Below are 20,843 nucleotides of genomic sequence, written 5' to 3'. Positions count from 1 at the left end.
ATTTCATAGAATGATAGAAATCTATAGCACATTACAGACCCTTTGGCCCACAGTGCTGTGCCGACTATGTAACTTACTCTAGAAGCTGCCTGGAGTTTCCCTAGCGCATAGTCCTCTATTTTTCTGAGCTCCATGTAACTATCTAAGAGAGTGTTAAAAGTCCCTGTTGTATCCGCCTCGACATCCGCTGCTGGCATTGCATTCGACACATCCAACACTCTCTGTGTAAAAAAACTACCCCTGACATCCCCTCGGCATATATTTCCAAGCACCTTAAAACTATGCCCCCTCCTGTTAGCCATGTTAACACTGGGAAAAATCCTCTGGCTCTCCACACACTCAATGCCCCTCATCATCTTATACACCTAAAAAAGGCTCCAAACATAAACAAGGAAATTATACATTGCTCTGAGGATTTGTTAGAAGTAAACACAATTATGAGGGTATAGATAGGGTAAATGCAAGCAGCTTTTTCCACTGGGTGGGATGACAACCAGAGGTCATGGGTAAGTGGGGGAGGTGAAAATTTAATGGGAACATTTGGAAAAGTTCTTTGCTGAAATGGTCGTGAGAGTGTAGAATGAGATGTCAGCACTAGTGGTGAATATGAGCTCGATTTCACCATTAAGAGAAGTTTGACAGGTACCTGGATGGTAGGGGTACGGAGGGTGATGATCCCAGTGCAGGTAGTTGCATTAGAGAGATTAAATGTTTTTGGCATTGACTAGATGGGCCAAATAGCCTGTTTCTGTACTGAACTTCTCCATGTTTCTGTGACAGAGAAGCTGGCCAAACTTGTTTGGAAGGGAAAAGGTAGGAGTGACAATGGAGCAGCAATGGCTGGAGTTTCTGGGAGCAATTCGAGAGCTGAGTGATCGATACATCCCAAAGACGTGGAAGCATTGGAAAGGCAGCAGGGCACAACCGTGGGTTAAATGAGAATCCAAAACCAACATAAAATCAGAGGAGAGGGCAAACAAAAGAGCAAAGGACCATTAGGAAGCTTTTAGAATCCAACAGAAGACAACTAAAGGAAAGTCAGATGAGTTCGGGAGTGGAATTATGAAATGGCTGTCATTAATGAGTTTTGGTTGCACCCAACAGTCCGCGGCATTTAGAGGAACGAGATATCCAGGGCCTCAATATCTCTTGAAAACCAAGATTCCCTGCACTAGTTACCATTCAACTTTTATTTTGTCAGACACATACAAACTCTACACCCTTAAAATTTCACTTCTGAAGATCTCCCACTTACCAAGTTCTCCTTTGCTAAAAAACATCCTGTCCCAATCCACACTTGTCAAATCCTTGTAAATATCATAAAAATTGGCCTTTCTCCAATTTAGAATCTCAAGAGAGGTCCAGGCCTCTGCTTTTCTGTATTTACTTGGAATCTCATGATCAGTAGATACAAAGTGTTCCCATACACTAATTTCTGTCACTCGCCCTAGATCACTTCCCAATAGCTTATTGCACACTTCTACATCGGGAATTTTACGTACTGATTAAGGTAGATTTAATAAGCTCTACCCCATCTAGTCCTTTTACAGCCTAGGATTCCAGTCAATAAACGGAAAGTTAAAATCACTCACTTTATCAACCTTTGTTTCTTGGCATAGTCCGCAATCTCTCTACAGATTTGTTCCTTGAAATCCCTCAGACTGTTGGGCGCAAGCAAGTTCAAGTAATGGCTACAGTATCATAATTTCATGTCCTGAGGTCTGAATGACATCTGTTTGGTGTCAAAAAAAGAACCTTGCCCTCAATGTCACTGAAACAAAGGAGCTGGCTGCAGACTACAGGAGAAATGGAGACAGGCTGACCCAGGATCTGGGGTTGAGAGGGTGAACAGCTTTAAGTTCCCTGGCACACACAACACCGAGGATCTCACCTGGTCTGTACATACTGGCTGTGTGGTGAAAAAGGCACAACAGCACCACTTTCACCGCAGGCGGTTCAGGAAGTGTGGGACGGGGCCCCAAATACTAACAACTTTCTACAGGGGCACAATTGAGAGCATCCTGACGGGCTGCATCACTGCCTGGTATGGGTGCTGTACTTCACTCAGTTGCAGGACTCTGCAGAGAGTGGTGCGGACAGCCCAGCGCATATGTAGATGTGAACTTCTCACTATTCAGGACATTGACAAAAACAGGTGTGTAAAAAGGGCCACTGTGTAAAAAGGATCATTGGGGACCAGAGTCACCCCAACCACAAACTGTTCCAGCTGCTACCATCTGGGAAACGGTACCACAGCCAGAAAGCCCGGACCAACAGGCCCAGGGACAGCTTCTTCCACCAGGCCCTCTGATTGATTAATTCATGCTGATACAATTGTACTTTTATTTATCCTGACTGTCCTGTTGTACATACTATTTATTATAAACTATTATAAATTTCACATTGCACATTTAGACAGAGACGTAACATAAAGATTTCTGCAACTCATGTATGAAGAATGTAAGTAATAAAGTCAATTCGATTCAATTCACCCTCTCCACTATCTGCTGTGTCATTCTGACTCCAATCCTCCCTGCAACTTTAGTTTAACCACCCACCCCACAGGGTAGCACTAGCGAGCCTTGCCACTAGGATATTCGTCCCTTTCTACTTCTGTTCCACTAACTAACAAATCCCCTATCACCCCTTTGACTTTCCTCTGCCAGGTAATTCCCCCCAACAGTTTCTAAAGCATCCACCTGTTGTTGTGTGGGACAGCAACAAGAGTACTCGGCGATGGCTATTTAACCTCATTCCCCTTCCTGACTCTCACCCAGTTTCCTGTGTCCTGCACCCTGGGTACAACTCACCTCTCTGCACGTCATACCTATCACACCCTCTGATGCTTGGATGATGCGGAATTCATCCATTACCTACTCCAACTCCTTAAAGTGCAGCTGGATATACACCTTCTACGTGAGGGCGTCAGGGACACTGGAGGTCTCCCCGCCTTCCCACCAATGTCCCCTCTAATTTGTAATGACCAGTGTGTGCAAAAACCTTGTACTGTACAATTTTTACCCAGTGACAACAACATGTGCAAACTGAATTTTATATAGAGAGATATCCATTTCAACAGCGAGCAAGTCACTGTCAGTAAGAACTTTAATCTCCTCCGGTTGAGTCTTGATTGAGTTCATCTGCACTCTCACACAACCTATGTAACAGGTTAATGAAGGATTTACTCGCCACAGCTTTTGCAAACCACCTATTTGTGATTTTCTTGCTAAATGATGCTTTCAATTTCAGATTTCCAAATATCACTCCTCTTCTTCCCACTTGAAAATTCCCCAGCAACTCTTGCATCACCACAATACACACAGTATTGTACATAAATATTTCCCCTGAAGTCTCACCCAGGTGACTGAAAGTGGTGAACTCAGTGATGGTAATGCCAAGGAATACTGCCTTTAAGGGTGGTAGTCTGTCTCCCTGGAGTCTGGCACATTTGTGATGTGAAAGCTACTTGTTGGCCAGGGCAAAGGTGTTTGATATCATTATGTAGCCAGACAGAATTGGTGGAAGCATGTTTTCACCCATCCTGATAAATCCCCAGGGTATGGCCAGGAGCTCCCTCGGACCCTGTGGGAGGCAAGAGCAGAAATTGTAGGGGCCCCAGCAGAGATAATTAAGTCATCTTTAGTGACGGGGTGGTAATAGAGGATTGGCGAATAACCAAAGTTGCTTTGCTCCTTCACATAGAACAGAGATACCTACAGCACATTACAGGCTCTTTGGCCCACAGTCCTGTGCCGACCATGTAACCTACTCTAGAAACTGCCTAGAATTTCCCTCGCACACAACCCTCTATTTTTCTATGCTCCATGTACCTATCCAAGAGGCTGTTAAAAGACCCCATTGTATCTGCCTTGACAAACGCTGCTGGCATACATTCCACGCACCCACCACTATCTGTGTAAAAAAAACCTTACCCCTGACATTGCCTCGGTATCTATTTCCAAGCACCTTAAAACTATGCCCCCTTGTGTTAACCATTTCAGCCCTGGGAAAAAAACCTCTGGTTATCCACACGATCAATACCCCTCATCATCATATGCACCTAAAAAGGGCTCCAAAAATAAACAAAGAAATTATACATTGAATTGACGACTTGTTAAAAGCATATAGTACCATGAGAGTATAGAAAGGGCAAATGCAAGCAAGAGCTGAGTGATCAATATATCCCAAAGAAGTGAAAACATTGAGGACACAACAGTGGCTGGAATGAGAAGCCAGAGCCAACATAAAAGTCAAACAGAGGGCAAACAAAAGAGCAAAAACTATTTGGAAGGTTTTAGAACCTAACAGAAGATGACAACAAAAAAGTCAGATGCGCTCAGTGTGTGGAATTGTGATTTGTAGTCATTAATGGATCTCAGTAGCACCCAACAGTCTGAGGCATTTAGAGGAACAAAATATCCGGGGCTTCAATTTCTCTTGAAAATCAAGGTTCCCTGGACCAGTTACCTTTCAACTTTTACTTTGGCAGGCACATACAAGCTCTATATCCCCAAAATTTCACTTCTGAACAAGTCCCATTTACCAAGTACTCCATTGCCAGGAAACAGCCTGTCCCAAACCACACTTGTCAGATCCTTTCTGATACCATCAAAATTGACCTTTCTCCAATTTAGAATCTCAACCCGTGGTCCAGACCTCTCTTTTTCCATCTTTACTTTGAATCTCATGGTATGATGTTTAATAAATTCTGTCACCAGAAGCCCTGGATCATTTCCTAACAGCTTATTGCACACTTCTACATCGGGAATTCTACGTACTAAGGGCACATTTGACAAACTTTACTCCATCTAGTCCTTTTACAGTATGGGAGTCCCAGTCAATTTATGGAAAGTTAAAATCACTTACTGGAACAACCTTTGTTTCTTGGCATGGTCTGCAATCTCTCTACAAATATCTCTAAATCCCTCAGACTGTTGTGTGTAAACAAGCCCCAATAACGGCCACAATATCATAATTCCCTGTCCTGAGCTCATCTGGCTTTCCTCCGATGCTTCTTGCATTGTGATATACACATCTCAGCACATTCATCGCACCATGCTCAACCATTTGATTGCTGACTCTGTCTGAGGTCTGAACAACATCTGACTGGTGTCAAGAAAACAAACTCCCCCTCATTGTCACAAAAACCAAGGAGCCGGTTGTGGATGACAGGAGGAATGGAGACACTCTAACCCCTCTTGACATCAATGGATCTGGGGTTGAGAGGGTGAACAGCTTTAAGTTCCTCAGCAAAAACATCACCAGGCATCTCAGATTGTCTGTACATACCGGCTGTGTTGTGAAAAGAGCACAGCAGCACCTCTTCCACCTCAGATGGTTGAAGAAGTTCGGGATGGGGCCCGAAATCCCAAGGACTTTCTACAGAGCATCCTGACTGGCTGCATCACTGCCTGGTATGGGAACTGTACTTCCCCTAATCTCAGGAACCTGCAGAGAGTGGTGCAGACAGCCCAGTTCATCTGTAGATGTGAACTTCCCACTATTCAGGACATTTACAGAGACAGGTGCGGAAAAAGGGCCCAAAAGATATTTGGGACCCAATTCACCACAACCACTAACTGTTCCTGCTGCTACCATCCAGGAAACGGTATCACAGCAAAAAGACCAACAGGCTCCGGGACATCATCTTCTACCAGGCTATCAGACTGATTAATTCATGCTAATACAATTGCATATCTATGTTATACTGACTGTTCTATGCACAAACTATTTATTATAAATTACTATAAATTACACCACACATTTAGATGGAGATGTAACATAAAGACTTCTACTCCTCATTTACATGAAGGATGTATGTAAGAAAGTCAATTCAATTCAATTCACCCTCTCCACTATCTGTCCTGTCATTCTAGCTCCCATTCCCCCTACAATTCATTTTAACCACATCAGCACCCCCCTCCACCACACTTGCTCTCGCAGCCGTACCACTAGGATATTAGTCCCCTTCCTGTTCTGTTCCCCTAACTAATGAATCCCCTATCACTCCTTTGACTTTCCTCTGCCAGGTAATCCCCCCTAATACTTTCCAAAGTGTTCCACCTGTCGTTGTGTGGGATGGCCACAAGAGTACTTTGTGATGCTATTTAACCTAATTTCCCTTCCTGACTGTCACCCAGTTCCCTGTGTCCTGTACCTTGTGTGTAACTCACCTCTCTTCCTGTCATATCTATCACCCCCTCCAACTCCTGGATAATCTAGAATTCAACCATTTCCAGTTCCAACTCCTTAAAGTGCCGGGTTACAAGCTGCAGCTGGATGCACATCTTGTAGGTGAGGGCATCAGGGACACTGGAAGTCTCCCCTCCTTCCCACCAACGTCCCCTCTAATTTGTAATGACAAGTGTGCACATAAATCATGTACCGTGTATTTTTTTTACACCAGTTTCTGTGTTGTACATAAATATTTCCCCTGAACCCTCTCCAGATGACAGACGGTGATGAACTCTGTGATGGCAATGCCAATGAACATGAAGGGAAGGGCAGTAGTCTGTCTCACTGGAGTCTGGCACATTTCTGACGTGAAAGTTACTTGTTGCCCAGGGCAAAGGTGTCTGATATAATCATGTACCCAGAGAGAATGGGTCAAAACATGTTCTCGCCTGTAGAAAAGTTCAGAACAAAAGGAGGTGGAACAAACAACACACACACAAAATGCTGAGGAACTCAGCAGGCCGGGCAGCATCTATGGAAAAGAGTACTATTGCTGAATTCCTCCGGCATTTTGTGTGTGTTGCTTGGATTTCCAGCATCTGCAGATTTCCTCTTCTTTGTGATGGGAGGTAGAACAAAGGTGATTTTCTCAACTGCTGATGTAAAAGATTTTGTTCCCTTTCTCCGAGTTCCTAATCCTTGCATTTAGATAGCTGGAGCTCAGCTCTGTCTGAGAGATCCATCGGTTCCCATTCCCTCATCAGCCGGAAGCTTCCCGGGGCCCGTGTACGGATCGTGGGGCTGAGAGAGAGGGAAGAGGGCAGGACTGTCCCGGGATTGTTGGCCACGGTCTCCGGATTTCACAGGAATCGCTCTGAAGTCGGTGTTTAAGATAAAAACACGGAGAATCGCTCTTACCTGTAGCCGACATTTTCAAGGCCTTCAGTGTACTGCGCGCATGCGTGATACTCGGGGACGTCCTCAGCCTGACGCCTGCGCATTTCATCGGCGCTTCAGCGACGGCAGAATTCTTAACGCATGGTCCTATGGGTAATCACAATGCCATTAAACATTTCTGCAAGCACCGGTTCAAAGTCCATACCTCATTTTTTTTCGTGTGTATAGAAAAATCTGCAGCTGTTTTAACGCAGAAAGCGGTTTCCATAAGCAATATACTCAATATCAATGTGTATCTAATGCCAAAGTAAAATGCAGTTATAAAACACAGGAGATTCTGCAGTTGCTGGGAATACAGAGACGCACACATACAAAATGCTGGAGGAACTCTGCAGTTCAAGCAGCAACTAAGCAGCGGAGTACACAGGCTAGGCATGCTGAAGGGGCTCGGTCTAAACGTTGCCTTTTTATGCTCTTCACAATTGCTGCCTGACTGTTGATTGCCACCAGTATTTTGCAGAAATTAACCACCTTTTTTTTCGATCAACCAGTTTCCAAATGTTTCTAATCTTTCTTTTGCTGCCAAATCCTGCTGGTCTGATTCCTCTTCCTCCTCTTTGCAGCCCTAAAGTCTGACTCAATCTGGCAGCTCTTTGGTTTCTGACTCTACACCATCGAAGATTCACTCGCTAATCTGCTGTCAGACTTTAGAGGTGCATTGTGTTAGGAGACCGCAGGTTCGTTTACTGTGAGTGTCCCTTTAATTGCCTGAGTGAGGTGGGTCTGTGACGTGAAACACCAACGGAGGGAGAGAGAGAAGGGGAGGGGAGGGGAAGGGAGGAGAGGTGGAGGACAGGAGGGGAGGAGGGGAGAAGGGGAGAGATAGAGGAGGAGGGGAGGGGGGAGGAGGTGAAGGGGAGAGGGGGAGGGGAGGAATGGAGAATGGAGAGGGGGGAGAGAACGTCAAAATCACAGTGGGTTTATCGTCTTATTCAAACCGGAGAAAATCATGCAGGTGTATAAGGTCATGAGAGGCATTGGTCGTGTGGATAGACAGAGGCTTTCCCCAGGGCTGAAACGGCTAACACGCGGGGGAATAGGTTTAAGCTACTTAGAAGTAGGTACAGAGGAGATGTCAGAGCTAAGTTTTGTTTAAGCAAAGAGTGGTGTGTGCGTGGAATGCACTGCCAGCGACGGTGGTAGAGGCGGATACAATAGGGCCTTTTAAGAGGCTCTTAGATAGGTACATGGACCTTAGGAAAATAGGTGGCTATGCAGTATGGTAATACTAGGCAGTTTCTAGAGAATGATGCATGGTCGGCACAACCATGTGGGCTAAACGTATCTGTAATGTGCTACAGATTTCTATGATTCTATGAAATTCAGTGGAAATCCTTCCTCCCACAGAGTAGTGACTAGTTGCAACCTGTCATTTCAGGGTGAGTGAGAAGGGAATGGCCGGGGTAGATTTTGATATTCTGATATGGAACAGAGACATCGGCAGGGACTTCTCTAGTGAGAAACGGAATTTGATACAGAAGTGATTTATCTGTCACAGATCCACAATATTAAACGCCAGTCTAGTTTAAGGCTAACATCAGCAGAACAGACTCCTCCAATGCTAAGTGACCAGGGTTCAGTCCTGGGTGCGATGAGCAGCCGCAAGAACTGCAGAATCTGACAGTAACGGTCCCTCATGAACCTGCAGCTGCCTTCAGTCACCGTGATGGTGAAACATTTAACACGGAGCTGATTTGAACTTCCTCCCTGATGTGAAGTTGCTGGTGTTGCAGCAGCTGGGATGAGTGAGTAAAACTCTTTGCTCACTCCGGACAGAAATGTGGCCTCTATTTACTGTGAACTCACCGGAGCATCACAAGGTGGGTTAACTGAATGAGTCTCTTCGCACACACGGAGCAAGTGAACGGCCGCTTCCCAGTGGGAAGCTGTTGGTGTATCTGCGAAGGCCGACTGAATCCCTTCCAAAATGAGAGCCAGTGAAGACGTCACAGTGCTCTGAACGTCATGGCGATGTATCCAATCAGATCACGGACATGGACACGTGTTCGAGCTCTCCTTGTAGCGAGTGGGGCGCTGTCTTCTCCAGCATCTCCGCCTCCACATTCAAGGATCGGCGACATTCAAGCGCTGGTGAACTGACAGATACAGCGGAGTGAGTGTCGCTTTAAGTGCCTGAGGGAGGCGCGGCTGTGACGTCACAAACGCGCTGCAGCAGAGACAGAGAGACAGAGGGGAGGGGAGAGAGGGAGGAGAGGGAGGGGGAGAGAGCGAGAGGGAGAGGAAGAGAGTGAGAGTGAGAGTGACTTCAGCTTGTCACTGCTACGCCCAAAAGATTGGGTTGATCATCGGCACGCAGTGCACAACGGATGTCTGGCTGTCACTTCGTATAATCCATATGTGTGGATTTGTTGGAGTGTCCTGTGGTATCACTTTTGTTGGGCCTTGCCTGGAATCAGGGTGTTCTGTGGTAACCACTTGACGATATTCCTGTCACTGTCACTGTCACCTGGTGATCTTTCTAAGTGGATTTCGGAACTAATCGACGGATAAGATCTTCGGCGACTGTTTTCTCGTTTACCCAGCGTGGAATGTGTGTGGAATTCTTCGTAATTGCCTTCTCTCTACGTGTCCGTGAGGATTTACAAATCTCTCCTCTCACTCACTTATTCCGTGGATTACTGAACTTTTCCAATTTACCATCTGAAGACTTTTAGCATTGTATCCCAAGGTTGATAGTTTAGGAGCTATATATACGCATAACACAGTTAATTGCTGTATTTTTCATTCAATCTTTTAGATTTGGAGTAGATACTAATGAAGAGAGTGTTTTTACCATCGAAACCAGACTCCATGAGTGATCTGTTGCTGCTGGTAGGTAACAATTGCAACAACCCAGCTGTCTGAGGCACAATCCTTTAAAATTCTTGAAAATGACCCAAAACATTGAAAAGAGCGGGGAAGAAGGAGTTTAACCAACTTCGTCCGGAGCCCTGAACAACGTCACAACCACCGTGAGCTCATCCTCTTGTTCAGCCTGGAGAAAATCATGGAGGAAATTCATGCAGGTGTATAAGATGATGAGAGGCATTGGTACCGTGGATAGCCAGAGGCTTTTTCCCAGGGCAGAAACGGCTAACACCAGGGGGAATAGGTTTAATCTGCTTGGAAGTAGGTACAGAGGAGATGTCAGAGCTACGATTTTTAAGCAAAGAGTTGTGTTTGTGTGGAATGCACCGCCAGCGACGGTGGTAGAGGCGGATACAATAGGGTCTTTTAATAAATACATGGAGCTATGCGGGAGGGTAATTCTAAGCAATTTCTAGAGTAAGTTACATAGTCGGCAGAACATTGCGGGCCAAAGCGTCTGTAATGTGTCGTAGATTTCTATGATTCTATGAAATTCAAGAGAAATCTCCTATCCCACGGAGTGGTAACTAGTTGCAGCCTGTCATCTCAGCGAGAGTGAGAGAGGAACGGCAGGGGTAGATTTTGATATACTGATATGGAACAGAAACACTGCCGGAGCCAGATGGGCCGAGTGGCCTTTCTAGTGTACATTGTGAAGTCAATTCAATTCAATTCACCCTCTCCACTATCTGTTCTGTCATTCTGGCTCCCATTTCCCCAGCAACTTATTTTAACCACCACACTCTCCACCCACACTAGCACTAGCAAGCCTTACCACTAGGATATCAGTCCCCTCCTGTTCTGTTCCCCTAACTAATGAATTCACTATCACCCCTTTGACTTTTCTCTGTCAGGTAATCTATCCTCCCCACCCCAATAGTTTCTAAAGTGTTCCACCTGTTGTTGTGTGGGATAACAACAAGAGTTCTCTGTGATGGCTATTTAACTTTATTCCGCTTCCTGACTCTCGCCCAGTTTTCTGTGTCCTGCACCTTGTGTGTAACTCACCTTTCTTCATGTCATATCTATCTCCTGCTCCAACTCCTGGATGATCCGGAATTCATCCATTTCCAGTTCCAACTCCTTAAAGTGCAGGGTTACAAGCTGCAGCTGGATGCACACCTTGTAGGTGGGGGCATAAGGGACACTGGAGGTCTCCCCAATTTCCCACAATGTCCCCTCTAATTTGTAATGACCAGTGTGCACATAAATCATGTACCGTGCATTTTTTTACCCAGTGACATGTGCACAGTGAATTTTATACAGAGAGGTAATCATTTTCACAGCGAGCAAATCACTGTCGATAAATACTTTGATATCCCCCGGGTTTGATGGAATTCATCTGCACTCTCACACACACTATGTAGCAGGCCTGTAACGAGTAATGAAGAATCATCTCACCAGAGCTTTTGCACATTGTTCATATGTGGTTTGCTTGCTAAATTATTCTTTAAAAAGTCAGGTTTGCAAAGATTACTCCAAGTCTTTCCACTTGCAAATTCTCCAGCACCTCTTGCATTGTCACAATAGACAATAGACAATAGGTGCAGAAGTAGACCATTCGGCCCCTCGAGTCTGCACCGCCATTCTGAGATCATGGCTGATCATTCACTATCAATCAACCAGTCCCTGCCTTGTCCCCATATCCCTTGATTCCCCTATCCATCAGATATCTATCTAGCTCCTTCTTGAAAGCATCCAGAGAATTGGCCTCCACCGGCTTTCGAGGCAGTGCATTCCAGACCCGCACAACTCTCTGGGAGAAGAAGTTTTTCCTTAACTCTGTCCTAAATGACCTACCCCTAATTCTCAAACCATGCCCTCTGGTATTGGACTGTCCCAGCATCTGGAACATATTTCCTGCCTCTATCTTGTCCAATCCCTTAATAATCTTATATGTTTCAATCAGATCCCCTCTCAATCTCCTCAATTCCAGCGTGTACCAGCCCAATCTCTCCAATCTCTCTGCGTAAAACAGCCCTGCCATCCCAGGAATCAACCTAGTGAATCTACGCTGCACTTCCTCAATTGCCAGAATGTCCTTCCTTAAACCTGGAGACCAAAACTGTACACAATATTCCAGGTGTGGTCTCACTAGGGCCCTGTACAAATGAAAAAGGACATCCTTGATCTTGAACTCAATTCCCCTTGTAATAAAGGCCAACATTCCATTTGCCCTCTTCACTGCCTGTTGCACTTGCTCATTCACCTTCATTGACTGACAAACTAGGACTCCTAGGTCTCTTTGCATTTCTCCCTTACCTAACTCTACACCATTCAGACAATACTCTGCCCTCTTGTTCCTGCTTCCAAAGTGGATAACTTCACATTTATTCACATTGAATGACATCTGTCAAGTATCTGCCCACTCACACAGCCTATCCAAGTCTCCCTGCATTCTCCTAACGTCCTCTTCGCATGTCACACTGCCACCCAGTTTAGTATCGTCAGCAAACTTGCTGATATAGTTTTCAATGCCCTCATCTAAATTGTTGACATAAATCGTAAAGAGCTGTGGTCCCAATACAGAGCCCTGTGGTACCCCACTTGTCACCTCCAGCCAGTCCGAGAAACACCCATTCACTGCTACCCTTTGCTTTCTATCTGCCAACCAGTTTTCTATCCATGTTGAAACCCTGCCCCCAATGCCATGAGCTCTGATTTTACTCACCAATCTCCTATGTGGCATCTTATCGAATGCCTTCTGAAAATCTAGGTACACAACATCCACTGGCTTACCCTCGTCTAACATCCTTGTTACACCCTCAAAAAACTCCAACAGATTAGTCAAGCATGATTTGCCTTTGGAAAACCCATGCTGGCTCAGCCTAATCCTATTACTGCCATCAAGATGTTTCACTATTTCGTCTTTAATAATGGACTCAAGCATCTTCCCCACGACTGACGTTTTCTCCTTCCCTCCCTTCTTGAAAAGTGGGATAACATTAGCCACTCTCCAATCTTCAGGAACTGATCCTGAATCTAAGGAACATTGGAAAATGATTACCAATGCATCCACAATTTCCTGAGCCACCTCTTTCAGAACCCTCGGATGCAGACCATCTGGACCCGGGGATTTATTAACCTTCAGTCCTACCAGTCTACTCATCACAGTTTCTTTCCTAATGTCAATCTGCCTCAATTCCTCTGATATCTTATGACCCTGGCCCATCCATACATCTGGGAGATTTCTTGTGTCCTCCCTGGTGAAGATAGATCTAAAGTACGCATTAAATTCTGTTGCCATTTCCCTGTTTCCCATAACAATTTCTCCTAATTCATTCTTCAATACACACAGGTAATACCAGTTTCTATATTGGACATAAATATTTCCCCTGAACCCTCCTGAGGAATTGAGGATATATAAACAAAAAACCTATGTAACCTATGTAACCTCTGGCTAAAAGAATAATTGTGACTGAATAGGAATATTTGAACCGAAGTAAACACTGTCTTCAGTGGTTAGCTCAGCCAGGCTCATTGCCAGTTCTCTGTGGCTTGCAGAGAGGCACACTGAGAGCTGATAACATTGTATACTGTACCGTTGTTAGATACCATTATACGTTCTACCCTCATTTGAGTAAGGGGCAGAGGACTCACTGATAAGGACAGGAATGAACATCTGTTTGTAATTAAGTCAGGGCTTTGCAAAGGGAATAAGGATTGGACAGTACATCCATCCATAATTAAAACCTCAATATAACAAACTCTGTTATCTAAGTAATTAAGATTTGCACCAACAAACTTGGTGGGCATACCAGTTCAAATAACATCTTGAAATAGTGATGCATGGGGTGTACTATGTATAAATATACGGCTGTAACCTAAGTCAGACGACTTGTCAGATAGTGGCAGTGCTTACGTGCCTTCCCTTTCACAACTGGGGCTCAAACTCCTGCAGAAGAATGTGCAATAAACTGTGGTGTCAATAAGAAGCTTGTATCTCGAGTTTTATTCAGATTCAGCTTTAACATTTGGCATCACAAACAGGATCTCTATCTACAGAGCACTGAGCAGACGGGCTGAGTAAGCAGCTGAACCACTCTGGGGACTGTGGGGACTGACCGGGAGCCCAATAGGTATTTTACATTTGCCGCTCACTGTTAGTTCCTTTGGATGTATGGTGCCTTGCCCAAGGCTGGTCACATACCTTGACAGGATCGGGAAAAAAATCTGTCAGGAGACTAGTATAAGGTAGGCAAAATTTTTACTAAGTGGGCAGGAGGAAGTATTGGATAAAGTTTACTAAGTGGCCAGGAAGCAGACATGTCAGGTAAATTCATCAATTGAGCAGGAGGTGCCTGCTGGGTAAATTTATCAGATTGTTAATTGAGCAGGAGGCCTTGTGCCTGATAAATTAGTTAGAGATAATCGGTCAATTGCAGTCGATTGATACGAGTGTGCCAGCAGCAGCCCGACACAATTTTGTGTGAGAGTTTTCCGGACGAGGAAAAAGATTTTCAAATGTTTAGTATAGCACTGAGTAAGAAATTGGGGAACAAAATGTGGCCACGGACTGAGGGGGGTAGGGGAAGCCTGGGTTATTACCTCATTAGAACAAGCAGTAAATCTGATATGGAAAAAGAACTGAGGAAAGAAGTGGAAATCATTGAAAAGGGAATGGAAGGAAAAGGCAGATGTAAAATGGAAGTCTGCCAGCTATGCCACTGATGGCTTACTGGCTTCAGAATTGGACTTTGAGGCGAGAGGTCTTGAGTTCGAATCCAGTCAACTCCCTTGCACACTTTCATCCGTGCTGGGTTAGAGCTGGTGATCTCTTAAACAAAACAATTCACCCAGCAGAAGGCAATGGCAAACTACTGCTGTAACTTGCCTTGTACATGATTTCCCAACACCGCACAGCGGCGTGGAAGGAAATCCTCGGCTAACTGGAAAAAGTTCCGGATGTGACATACGTTTAAAGTGGAACAGTATATTATCAGCAAGTTGGAGAAATAATGGAATGGGATAGAGGTATGTACTGCAGAAGGAATGCCAAAGGTTGGGAGCCGCTAAAAGCGGAGCGTGAATGGGTGGATGTGATTTGTGGCCTGCTACGGCAGTTTCACAGGAGACCAAGCCTTTAAACTGGAGGGACAAATACCCATTATTAATGACTTACTGCTCCAATGCTTACCAACTAAGTTAGCCAACATTATTAAGACAAATAATATGGATTGGCCTGACAATGACCGAAATCGAATGTGACGAGCTTCGACATATTTTTGGGACCCGACTTTCGAATCCCGATCAACCCCGAAGGGAACTAATATTCTCCTGTTTGATTCTTACTAAGAGAGAGAGGGGGGCAGAACTATTTGACTATGCAGCATGTTTACACTTGTTCGCAGCTTGTGTTTATATAGCTCACAGTTTGTTTTATTTAAGCAAGGACAGTCACAAACACAGTCAGCCGGAGAGAAAGAAAGAAGATGGAAGGTTCGAAACAAAGGACCTAGTGGCCAAAGGCCACTATTTGGACTCTACTATGCCCACAATGTGGGTTGACTATTGATCCAGCGTGTACTGAATGTGTGATTGTCACTTTGATCCACTGGAGTGGATCTGTTGGCTTGGGAGTATCCTGTGAGGACCACTTGTGCTAACCCTTGCCTGGGTGTGGTAATTCACTTGAAGAGGTACCCTTGTGACCAATCACTGTTGGTGATAATTCGTATAATCCATATGGGGATGTTGTTGGAGTATCTCGCGGCTACCACTTTTGTTAACCCTTAGCCGGATTCGGGTGTGTTATGTGGTAACCACTTGTGAGAAGGGATATTCTGTGGAAATCACTGTCGGTAATACTTTGTGTGTTGGATCTGGATTGGGAGTACCTTGTGGAATCTACCTGTGTGTCAACCCTTGCTTGTGTGGTAGTTCCTTCTGAAGACAGTACGCCTGTGATAAGCTGCTTCTGGCGATAATTTGTATGTAGATTTAGAACGACGACGGATAGAACCTACAGCGACTGTTAACCTGTCATTTATTCCATGGCTGAACTGAACTTTCATAGTTCACCATCTCAAGACTTTAAGCTTGGTATTCCCTGAGCTCAAAGGTTTGGGAGTTATATTTACACGTATGTGTACTCATAACACTTTTTAACTTTTGATTATTTTGCTTAATTTGTTATATTATAAGTAGATACGAATAAAGAGAGTGGTTTTAACATCAAAACCAGACTCCAGGTGTGGTCTATAGCTGCTGGTTCATTTAAACCAATTGGGTACGTAACGGTGCTGCTCGTGTTTATGTCTTTAAGAGGGCTCACCCCAGCGCCCAGGGGCCCCCATGTTAACACCTTTCTGTCTCTCTGTCACACCTATGCCAAGCAGGTAGAACCAGAGGCCTGCTGGGTTTGTGCTGAAATTCCTCGGTATGGTAAAAGTATGATTCAAATGTCAGTAATCCTGCTCAACTAGAGTGAGGAACTATCTGCCTGGGCTTTTTCAAATAACACCCGGGGAAGAGAGTGAGGAACTGTTGTCCAGTCTGTGATGACCGTGGCTGTCAGTGTTTTGAGGGATGGTGTCTCAGGGCCCCACCAAGCGGAACTTCCTACGCTGGGAAACATGCATCCTGGCCATATCTGCAGGAGCCCAGCAGCCGAGAGGAATAACTGAGACTGAGCGATTTTTGATGATAGTTTTTCTCTCCTATAGCGTAGCCAGAAATTCATGAGAGATAATCAATTTGGCTATAAGAACTTCAGGAGCTGGCCACAATGCTGCAGGGGCCCTGTGACAGAAACACAGGCCCAAGTAACAGAAACATCCATTGAAATGATTGCAATCTGGCAAACAGTCGTACAGAATCGTACGACTTTAGATTTTATCCTAGCTGAGAAAGGGGGAACCTGTGCTATTATTGACACAGAATGCAGCACCTATATCCCTGATGAGTCTACTAACGTTACATCCCTCTCCAAGCACACTGTCAAGGAGACTGACAGCATCAAGAAAGTAGGGCAGGGTTTACACGGGTTCACCGAAGGGTTGAAATGGTGATCTTCAAAGGCCTGTAAGGTAATATGTGGGGCATAGTCCTAATCCTATGTCCTAAAAGTTGTACATATCATTGTTATAATTACTGATGTATGTTGTTTTTCCCCACTGAGAAGTCAAAGCTGTACTCAGTTGTTTTCTCTGTAAAAAAGTTACTGCTTTGTTGATCATGTAATGATCTAAAGAAGGGAATGATAAAGTATGTAAAAGGGTTAACACTTCGTTAATCTATAACAGCCTGTTTTTCTGAAAGAAACTGCTGATGATCAACAGATGTACTAAGCCATGCTGAGCCATATTTCTTCTTGAGGGTAGCTAGCTACGGTTTCAGGATGCTTATCTCCTTGTGCACTCATGTGTAGAGATAGGACAGCTTCTGTCTGTTCTGTGTGTGTGAGCCATTATGACTATTTTGTAATTTGTCTTTAGGGGCTGTCATAGTAAATAACTTTGGCTCCATCCAGTCTTGTGTGGGGGAGTATCTGGACAGATAAATTTATTGTGTAAGGGGAATTGGTGGATAGGGTGGTAGCATTCACAGTCTGTTCCTGTCTGAGTGACTAACTGAGTACGCCCCGGGTGCTTGGAACAAAGAGTTTGTACCATACGGTCTCTGAGTGACTTTATCTGGATTCAACTTCCACAGAATGGGAGTGGTTTTAAAGGGCTGGGCTGCTGGAAGCACATCACCAGACCGGGACTGATTGCAACTGGGTCTGACAGAAGCATAACTGGTTCTTCTGGGGACATTCAGTCTCACTCCAGCTATTTCCTACCTTCCCTTGTACAGGTATGTAATGTCCAAAGGACATGTTTTTGAGTAAATGAGACTCACCAAACTTTCTCCTGACTGAATCACTGGGAAATCCGAGTCTCTTGATGCAGAGTTGTTCTCTCCAGTTGCTGTTCTCAGTCCTCGGGCCAATTCACTTGTTGCTGTTCTCTCGTCTTCAGCTGTGGTTTGCTTCCAGTTGGGGTTTTTCTTCAAATAAACTTCTCACCGCAGGTCTAACTTTAACCAGAGAGATAATGAAGTATGTTAACATTAAAAAGGAGAACCAAACATTTCTGCTCAATGTTACTAAGAACAAAACTCACTGAAATTTAAACATTGAAGGCAGATATAATGATCGCAGTGAACAATTTATTGTCCCTCACACATCACAAAACGATATGGGACAAGGAGGAGCCATCATACAGTCAGGAACAGAATTATGTGATTTGATCCATCTGGTCTGCCCCACCATTTACCATGGCTGATTTTTATTCCAACACCATATTCCTGCCTTCCTCCTGTAACCCTGAGCTACTCACCAATCATGAATATATTACTTTGTGTCATAAATATACAAAATGGCAGCCTCAACCAACCTCTGCAGCAACAAATTCCACAGATCAGACATCTTTTAGCCAAAAAATTCTTCTCATCTCAGTTTTAAAGGGAAGCATCTTTTTTCTGAGACCGTGCTGTCAGATCACAGACTCTACTTCTGATGGAAACATCCTCTCCATGTCCACTGTATCCAGGCTTTTCAGCATTCTGTGCGTTTACTTATCCATACATCCCTCCCACAACTCCCCAATGTCCCTCTGAACTCCATTGAGCACAGGTCCAGAACCATCAAATGCTCCTCATACATAACAATGATTATTCCTGAGATTATTTTTGGAAACCATGTTTACAAGCAGCAATTGTACTGAACACATTTCCAGGAATAAGAGATAAATTGATACCAGGATAATTTACAGAGTAAGTTGAGATTTCTCTATTGTTCTACTAGCACAGAATGAGCCATTTCCATTTCCAGGTTAATTTCTGGAAATATAAACCATTCCAAGGTAAATGTAATAAAAAGAAACTAGAATTATCAGAAATTCTCAGTAGGTAAGGAACAGCTTTGGGAGAGGAACAAACTTTACAATTCAGGGTAATAATGTTTTGTCAGAATGACCAAGCATTTTCAGTTTTTATTGCAGATCTCCAGCAACTTGAGATTCTGCCTGATTTCCACCGAGTGACAGACAGATGACAGTGAAAGGGGGATTTCGAAGCATAGTTTGAACACCAAACTCAGGGTCTATCTCTACTGTTGTAAACACGGAACAGCCCATTTACTCACAGCCTCTCCCTGTGAGGATGGAATGGGAACTCATCCTCTCCTCAGACTGGCAGTCATTGCTTCCAAAGGAACTCCAGAAAGAAACATCTGATCCCAGACGAGAAATACTCGATCAACACCTCACAAGCCCAAACAGCTCGATCCCCGGGTCCACTTTCCCTGGATCAAAAGCTATGATATCCCAGGACCCAACCTCACAGAGTCACACAGCTTAATCTGCCACTCACCGACCCTGAGAGTCTCACACATTGTCCCCACATCTCACACTGGGTAGTGCAATCCAGGATTTCCCCACAACCAATGTCCAGCTGCTCGAAGAAGGACATCCATCCAGCCCCTTCTGTAGAAGCACTAAGCAAAGTCAAAGCCAAAACACCAGCAGTTCCATTTCCCTGGAATGCTGATCACAGGACTAGAGCCCAAGCACCAACTCTCCCAGAACTCTTTGCTGACTGTAATATGATGAAGTGTGTCAGGCAGTCACAGTTCACAAAATAGGACTCCACACCAATGCACAACAGAACTGGCACCTGATGAGCCTCTGGCTTTCCAGCTGACAAAAACTGATTCTGGAAACAACTCAGCAAGGCCGAAGGTGTAAAAGAATACTTCACAATGAAGCCAAGAATGATTGCCGATATATATCACTAAAGAGGTGTGACACAGGGTGGACCAAGGTTGACCCAGATAGTTGATGCATGTCACTGAAGTTGGTGGGAGAGAGACTGGACAGAGGTTGAACAAGATGGGCAGGGAATGAGCAGATGGAATGAGGTGGAGAAGAAATCAAGGACGATCAATTATGGTTCTCCAGCAATACACAGATACTGAATTAATAGTACTCACTACTGTATAAAGGATCTTAAAATGACAAAGTTAGAACAAAACAACAAGAACTTTGCCATATATACTTTGAACCCTCACCAAATTTTTATCAACACACCATAGAAATTTTCCCATTCAGACACTTCATGCTTTTCATGGTAACTGTTCTGCCCGTGACTGTGAGGAACAGCAGAGACCTTTGGACCCAGATCAGCACATCACAGAAACCATTCTAACACTGGACTTTCCAGTCCCTCAGGAAAGCAGGTAGTGAAATCAAAGATCCCCACAACCTGGTACATTCTCCTTCCTCACCCACCCCAGTCCGGGAGAAGACACAACAGCCAAAAAGCTCAAAGACAAATGCGAGGAGGCTCAGGAAGTGAGACAAGTTGGGGGAAGTTAACGGGACTCAGTGGCCAACATCAGATTCCCCAACACAACATGGAGGAAGCATCACCTCACATACGGGGACTCTGACCGCACACCACATGATCTTGAGTCACAAACCAGAGGGCGGGGTAGATCTGTGTTAAACAGCCTCATGTGACCTGTTGGTGGGTCTCCCATTTCAACTCTGTGAAAATAAACAGCCTGGGCTCCTGGTTTGGATCGTTCAATGCAGATTAAGTGACATCTACATATTTTTGAAGAGCCCAGATAATAGGAAAATAAATGAGTAATTGGCCCTCAGTTCAGCACTCACGGCTAACATTGGATCTCCCCACTCGGGATCGGTCTCAATACGCACTGATGGGAAAACGATATCTTCGGCCCGCAGACTGTGATCTGATCCCTGGCTTCCTGACCCAGGAGGGGAGGACCCTTTCCCAATCCCGCAGACAATCCGCTTCAGTACTGAGCAGAAAGGAAAACACCACCCAACCGGAGA

General features: G+C 44.7%; 2 protein-coding genes across 2 annotated transcripts in view; both read right to left on the bottom strand.

Annotated features, from left to right (window-relative positions):
* The window catches only part of LOC132390375 (zinc finger protein 239-like), a 445,145-nt gene that overhangs the window by 372,082 nt on the left and 52,220 nt on the right, over nucleotides 1-20,843 (bottom strand). The window lies entirely within an intron of this gene.
* Nucleotides 1-20,843, bottom strand: part of LOC132390368 (gastrula zinc finger protein XlCGF26.1-like) — a 28,713-nt gene that overhangs the window by 5,096 nt on the left and 2,774 nt on the right. The window contains exons 2-3 of the mRNA XM_059962981.1: nucleotides 17,842-18,018; nucleotides 7,093-7,218 (exon numbers count right to left, since the gene is read on the bottom strand). The gene's annotated coding sequence lies outside the window, so the exon portion shown is untranslated. The remainder of the gene's footprint in view (nucleotides 1-7,092; nucleotides 7,219-17,841; nucleotides 18,019-20,843) is intronic.

Source organism: Hypanus sabinus, unplaced genomic scaffold (genome assembly GCF_030144855.1).
Source record: "Hypanus sabinus isolate sHypSab1 unplaced genomic scaffold, sHypSab1.hap1 scaffold_88, whole genome shotgun sequence".
Lineage (NCBI taxonomy): Eukaryota > Metazoa > Chordata > Chondrichthyes > Myliobatiformes > Dasyatidae > Hypanus > Hypanus sabinus.
This window is presented reverse-complemented; position numbering and strand designations above follow the sequence as displayed.